The following is a 6962-nucleotide window of genomic DNA, read 5'->3' on the forward strand; positions in this document are numbered from 1 at the left end:
ATCATGAAAATGAGATAAGATGACACTTGACAATTAAACACCTTACAATCATTCCATACACCACATTTGGTAGACCTATTCCTTATAGTTTCTACCCAAGAAACACAAAAAGTCACTTCTACAAAACACACCAGCAAAAATGGATACCACAGATAAAAGACTAAACAGTAAAGGTAATATTAATAATAAGAAGAAAACAAAGACAAATAAAAAAAACAGTATAACACGTTATTAAGATGATAAACAACGTCAGTACGCAGAATCTATACACCACAACCACCATTATAAGAATTGGCCTAATGCTATGCTACGAGCATGGACCTAATGTATTACTATAGTAATGTACCTAGTTATTTGCTATAAGAATTGACTTAGTGTATTGCTATAGAAATGACCCTAGTTATTTGCTATAAAAATTGACCTAGTGTATTACTATAGTAATGTACCTAGTTATTTGCTATAAGAATTGACTTAGTGTATTGCTATAGAAATGACCCTAGTTATTTGCTATAAGAATGGACCTAGTGTATTGCTATAGTAATGTACCTAGTTATTTGCTATAAAAATTGACTTAGTGTATTGCTATAGTAATGTACCTAGTTATTTGCTATAAAAATTGACTTAGTGTATTGCTATAGTAATGTACCTAGTTATTTGCTATAATAATGGACCTAGTGTATTGCTATAGTAATGTACCTAGTTATTTGCTATAGAATTGACCTAGTGTATTGCTATAGTAATGTACCTAGTTATTTGCTATAAAAATTGACTTAGTGTATTGCTATAGTAATGACCCTAGTTATTTGCTATAAGAATGGACTAAGTGTATTGCTATAGTAATGTACCTAGTTATTTGCTATAATAATGGACCTAGTGTATTGCTATAGTAATGTACCTAGTTATTTGCTATAAGAATGGACTAAGTGTATTGCTATAGTAATGTACCTAGTTATTTGCTATAAGAATGGACCTAGTGTATTGCTATAGTAATGTACCTAGTTATTTGCTATAAGAATGGACCCAGTGTATTGCTATAGTAATGTACCTAGTTATTTGCTATAAGAATTGACCTAGTGTATTGCTATAGTAATGTACCTAGTTATTTGCTATAAGAATTGACTTAGTGTATTGCTATAGTAATGTACCTAGTTATTTGCTATAAGAATGGACTAAGTGTATTGCTATAGTAATGTACATAGTTATTTGCTATAAGAATTGACTTAGTGTATTGCTATAGTGATGTACATAGTTATTTGCTATAAGAATGGACTAAGTGTATTGCTATAGTAATGTACATAGTTATTTGCTATAAAAATTGACTTAGTGTATTGCTATAGTAATGTACCTAGTTATTTGCTATAAGAATGGACCCAGTGTATTGCTATAGTAATGTACCTAGTTATTTGCTATAAGAATGGACCCAGTGTATTGCTATAGTAATATACCTAGTTATTTGCTATAAGAATTGACATAGTGTATTACTATAGTAATGTACCTAGTTATTTGCTATAAGAATTGACTTAGTGTATTGCTATAGTAATATACCTAGTTATTTGCTATAAGAATTGACTTAGTGTATTGCTATAGTAATGTACCTAGTTATTTGCTATAAGAATGGACTCAGTGTATTGCTATAGTAATGTACCTAGTTATTTGCTATAAGAATGGACCCAGTGTATTGCTATAGTATTGTACCTAGTTATTTGCTATAAGAATGGACCTAGTGTATTACTATAGTAATGTACCTAGTTATTTGCTATAAGAATTGACTTAGTGTATTGCTATAGTAATGTACCTAGTTATTTGCTATAAGAATGGACTAAGTGTATTGCTATAGTAATGTACCTAGTTATTTGCTATAAGAATGGACCTAGTGTATTACTATAGTAATGTACCTAGGTGTTTGCTATAAGAATTGACTTAGTGTATTGCTATAGTAATGTACCTAGTTATTTGCTATAAGAATGGACCTAGTGTATTACTATAGTAATGTACCTAGTTATTTGCTATAAGAATTGACTTAGTGTATTGCTATAGTAATGTACCTAGTTATTTGCTATAAGCATGGACCTAGTGTATTACTATAGTAATGTACCTAGTTATTTGCTATAAGAATGGACCTAGTGTATTACTATAGTAATGTACCTAGTTATTTGCTATAAGAATTGACTTAGTGTATTGCTATAGTAATGTACCTAGTTATTTGCTATAAGAATTGACTTAGTGTATTGCTATAGTAATGTACCTAGTTATTTGCTATAAAAATGGACCCAGTGTATTGCTATAGTAATGTACATAGTTATTTGCTATAAGAATTGACTTAGTGTATTGCTATAGTAATGTACCTAGTTATTTGCTATAAGAATTGACTTAGTGTACTGCTATAGTAATGTACCTAGTTATTTGCTATGAGAATGGACCTAGTGTATTGCTATAGTAATGTACATAGTTATTTGCTATAATAATGGACATAGTGTATTGCTATAGTAATGTACCTAGTTATTTGCTATGAGAATGGACATAGTGTATTGCTATAGTAATGTACCTAGTTATTTGCTATGAGAATGGACCTAGTGTATTGCTATAGTAATGTACATAGTTATTTGCTATACAAATTGACTTGTGTTCTGCTATAAGAATTGCCATTAGGCTATGCTATAAGAATGAACCTAGTGTTTTGTTATAATAATGTACCTAGGGTTTTGCAATACTATTTGACCTGATGAGTCTTTTGTAGACGAAATGCGCGTTTGGCGTATATACAAATTTTAGTTCTGGTATCTATAATGAGTTTATTTGCTATGCTATAAGAATGAAGCTAGTGTATTGATTTGATAATGTACATAGTTGTTTGCTATAAGAATGCATTGGTGGATCTAGAATTTGTGGGGCCCACTGACTGCCTAAGAGGGTGCCGTTTCCGGTCATACTTCAGAGATTCCCTATATAATTAACCGAATTTTTCACATTTAAGGGGGGCCCGGGCGAATGCCTCTCCCTAAATCCGCCTCTGAAATGGATCTTATGCTTTGCTATAAGAAAGGACTTAGTGTTCTGCTATAAGAAAGGACTTAGTGTTCTGCTATAAGAAAGGACTTAGTGTTCTGCTATAAGAAAGGACTTAGTGTATTGCTATAGTAATGTACCTAGTTATTTGCTATAATAATGGACCTAGTGTATTGCTATAGTAATGTACCTAGTTATTTGCTATAAGAATGGACTAAGTGTATTGCTATAGTAATGTACCTAGTTATTTGCTATAAGAATGGACCTAGTGTATTGCTATAGTAATGTACCTAGTTATTTGCTATAAGAATGGACCCAGTGTATTGCTATAGTAATGTACCTAGTTATTTGCTATAAGAATTGACCTAGTGTATTGCTATAGTAATGTACCTAGTTATTTGCTATAAGAATTGAATTAGTGTATTGCTATAGTAATGTACCTAGTTATTTGCTATAAGAATGGACCCAGTGTATTGCTATAGGAATATACCTAGTTATTTGCTATAAGAATTGACCTAGTGTATTACTATAGTAATGTACCTAGTTATTTGCTATAATAATGGACTAAGTGTATTGCTATAGTAATGACCCTAGTTATTTGCTATAAGAATGGACTAAGTGTATTTCTATAGTAATGTACCTAGTTATTTGCTATAATAATGGACCTAGTGTATTGCTATAGTAATGTACCTAGTTATTTGCTATAAGAATTGACTTAGTGTATTGCTATAGTAATGACCCTAGTTATTTGCTATAAGAATTGACTTAGTGTATTGCTATAGTAATGTACCTAGTTATTTGCTATAATAATGGACCTAGTGTATTGCTATAGTAATGTACCTAGTTATTTGCTATAAGAATGGACTAAGTGTATTTCTATAGTAATGTACCTAGTTATTTGCTATAAGAATTGACTTAGTGTATTGCTATAGTAATGTACCTAGTTATTTGCTATAATAATGGACTAAGTGTATTGCTATAGTAATGACCCTAGTTATTTGCTATAAGAATGGACCTAGTGTATTGCTATAGTAATGTACCTAGTTATTTGCTATAAGAATGGACCCAGTGTATTGCTATAGTAATGTACCTAGTTATTTGCTATAAGAATTGACTTAGTGTATTGCTATAGTAATGACCCTAGTTATTTGCTATAATAATGGACTAAGTGTATTGCTATAGTAATGTACCTAGTTATTTGCTATAATAATGGACTAAGTGTATTGCTATAGTAATGTACCTAGTTATTTGCTATAAGAATTGACTTAGTGTATTGCTATAGTAATGACCCTAGTTATTTGCTATAAGAATGGACTAAGTGTATTTCTATAGTAATGTACCTAGTTATTTGCTATAATAATGGACCTAGTGTATTGCTATAGTAATGTACCTAGTTATTTGCTATAAGAATGGACTTAGTGTATTGCTATAGTAATGTACCTAGTTATTTGCTATAAAAATTGACTTAGTGTATTGCTATAGTAATGACCCTAGTTATTTGCTATAGTAATGGACTAAGTGTATTGCTATAGTAATGTACCTAGTTATTTGCTATAATAATGGACCTAGTGTATTGCTATATTAATGTACCTAGTTATTTGCTATAAGAATGGACTAAGTGTATTGCTATAGTAATGTACCTAGTTATTTGCTATAAGAATTGACTTAGTGTATTGCTATAGTAATGTACCTAGTTATTTGCTATAAGAATGGACCTAGTGTATTGCTATAGTAATGTACCTAGTTATTTGCTATAAGAATGGACCCAGTGTATTGCTATAGTAATATACCTAGTTATTTGCTATAAGAATTGACCTAGTGTATTGCTATAGTAATGTACCTAGTTATTTGCTATAAGAATGGACTAAGTGTATTGCTATAGTAATGACCCTAGTTATTTGCTATAAGAATGGACTAAGTGTATTTCTATAGTAATGTACCTAGTTATTTGCTATAAGAATGGACTAAGTGTATTGCTATAGTAATGTACCTAGTTATTTGCTATAAGAATTGACTTAGTGTATTGCTATAGTAATGACCCTAGTTATTTGCTATAAGAATGGACTAAGTGTATTGCTATAGTAATGTACCTAGTTATTTGCTATAAGAATTGACTTAGTGTATTGCTATAGTAATGTACCTAGTTATTTGCTATAAGAATGGACTAAGTGTATTGCTATAGTAATGACCCTAGTTATTTGCTATAAGAATGGACTAAGTGTATTGCTATAGTAATGTACCTAGTTATTTGCTATAAGAATTGACTTAGTGTATTGCTATAGTAATGTACCTAGTTATTTGCTATAAGAATTGACTTAGTGTATTGCTATAGTAATGACCCTAGTTATTTGCTATAAGAATGGACTAAGTGTATTTCTATAGTAATGTACCTAGTTATTTGCTATAATAATGGACCTAGTGTATTGCTATAGTAATGTACCTAGTTATTTGCTATAAGAATTGACTTAGTGTATTGCTATAGTAATGTACCTAGTTATTTGCTATAAAAATTGACTTAGTGTATTGCTATAGTAATGACCCTAGTTATTTGCTATAGTAATGGACTAAGTGTATTGCTATAGTAATGTACCTAGTTATTTGCTATAATAATGGACCTAGTGTATTGCTATATTAATGTACCTAGTTATTTGCTATAAGAATGGACTAAGTGTATTGCTATAGTAATGTACCTAGTTATTTGCTATAAGAATTGACTTAGTGTATTGCTATAGTAATGTACCTAGTTATTTGCTATAAGAACTGACTTAGTGTATTGCTATAGTAATGTACCTAGTTATTTGCTATAAGAATGGACCTAGTGTATTGCTATAGTAATGTACCTAGTTATTTGCTATAAGAATTGACTTAGTGTATTGCTATAGTAATGTAGCTAGTTATTTGCTATAAGAATTGACTTAGTGTATTGCTATAGTAATGTACCTAGTTATTTGCTATAAGAACTGACTTAGTGTATTGCTATAGTAATGTACCTAGTTATTTGCTATAAGAACTGACTTAGTGTATTGCTATAGTAATGTACCTAGTTATTTGCTATAAGAATTGACCAAGTGTATTGCTATAGTAATGTACCTAGTTATTTGCTATAAGAATTGACTTAGTGTATTGCTATAGTAATGTACCTAGTTATTTGCTATAAGAACTGACTTAGTGTATTGCTATAGTAATGTACCTAGTTATTTGCTATAATAATGGACTTAGTGTATTGCTATAGTAATGTACCTAGTTATTTGCTATAGGAATTGACTTACTGTATTGCTATAGTAATGTACCTAGTTATTTGCTATAATAATGGACATAGTGTATTGCTATAGTAATGTACCTAGTTATTTGCTATAATAATGGACATAGTGTATTGCTATAGTAATGTACCTAGTTATTTGCTATGAGAATGGACATAGTGTATTGCTATAGTAATGTACCTAGTTATTTGCTATGAGAATGGACATAGTGTATTGCTATAGTAATGTACCTAGTTATTTGCTATGAGAATGGACCTAGTGTATTGCTATAGTAATGTACCTAGTTATTTGCTATGAGAATGGACATAGTGTATTGCTAAAGTAATGTACCTAGTTATTTGCTATAAGAATTGACTTAGTGAATTGCTATAGTAATGTACCTAGTTATTTGCTATGAGAATGGACCTAGTGTATTGCTATAGTAATGTACCTAGTTATTTGCTATGAGAATGGACCTAGTGTATTGCTATAGTAATGTACCTAGTTATTTGCTATGAGAATGGACCTAGTGTATTGCTATAGTAATGTACCTAGTTATTCATATGAGAATGGACCTAGTGAATTGCTATAGTAATGTACCTAGTTATTTGCTATGAGAATTGACCTAGTATATTGCTATAGTAATGTACCTAGTTATTTGCTATGAGAATGGACCTAGTGTATTGCTATAGTAATGTACATAGTTATTTGCTATAC

Source organism: Mytilus trossulus, chromosome 5 (assembly GCF_036588685.1).
Source record: "Mytilus trossulus isolate FHL-02 chromosome 5, PNRI_Mtr1.1.1.hap1, whole genome shotgun sequence".
NCBI lineage: Eukaryota > Metazoa > Mollusca > Bivalvia > Mytilida > Mytilidae > Mytilus > Mytilus trossulus.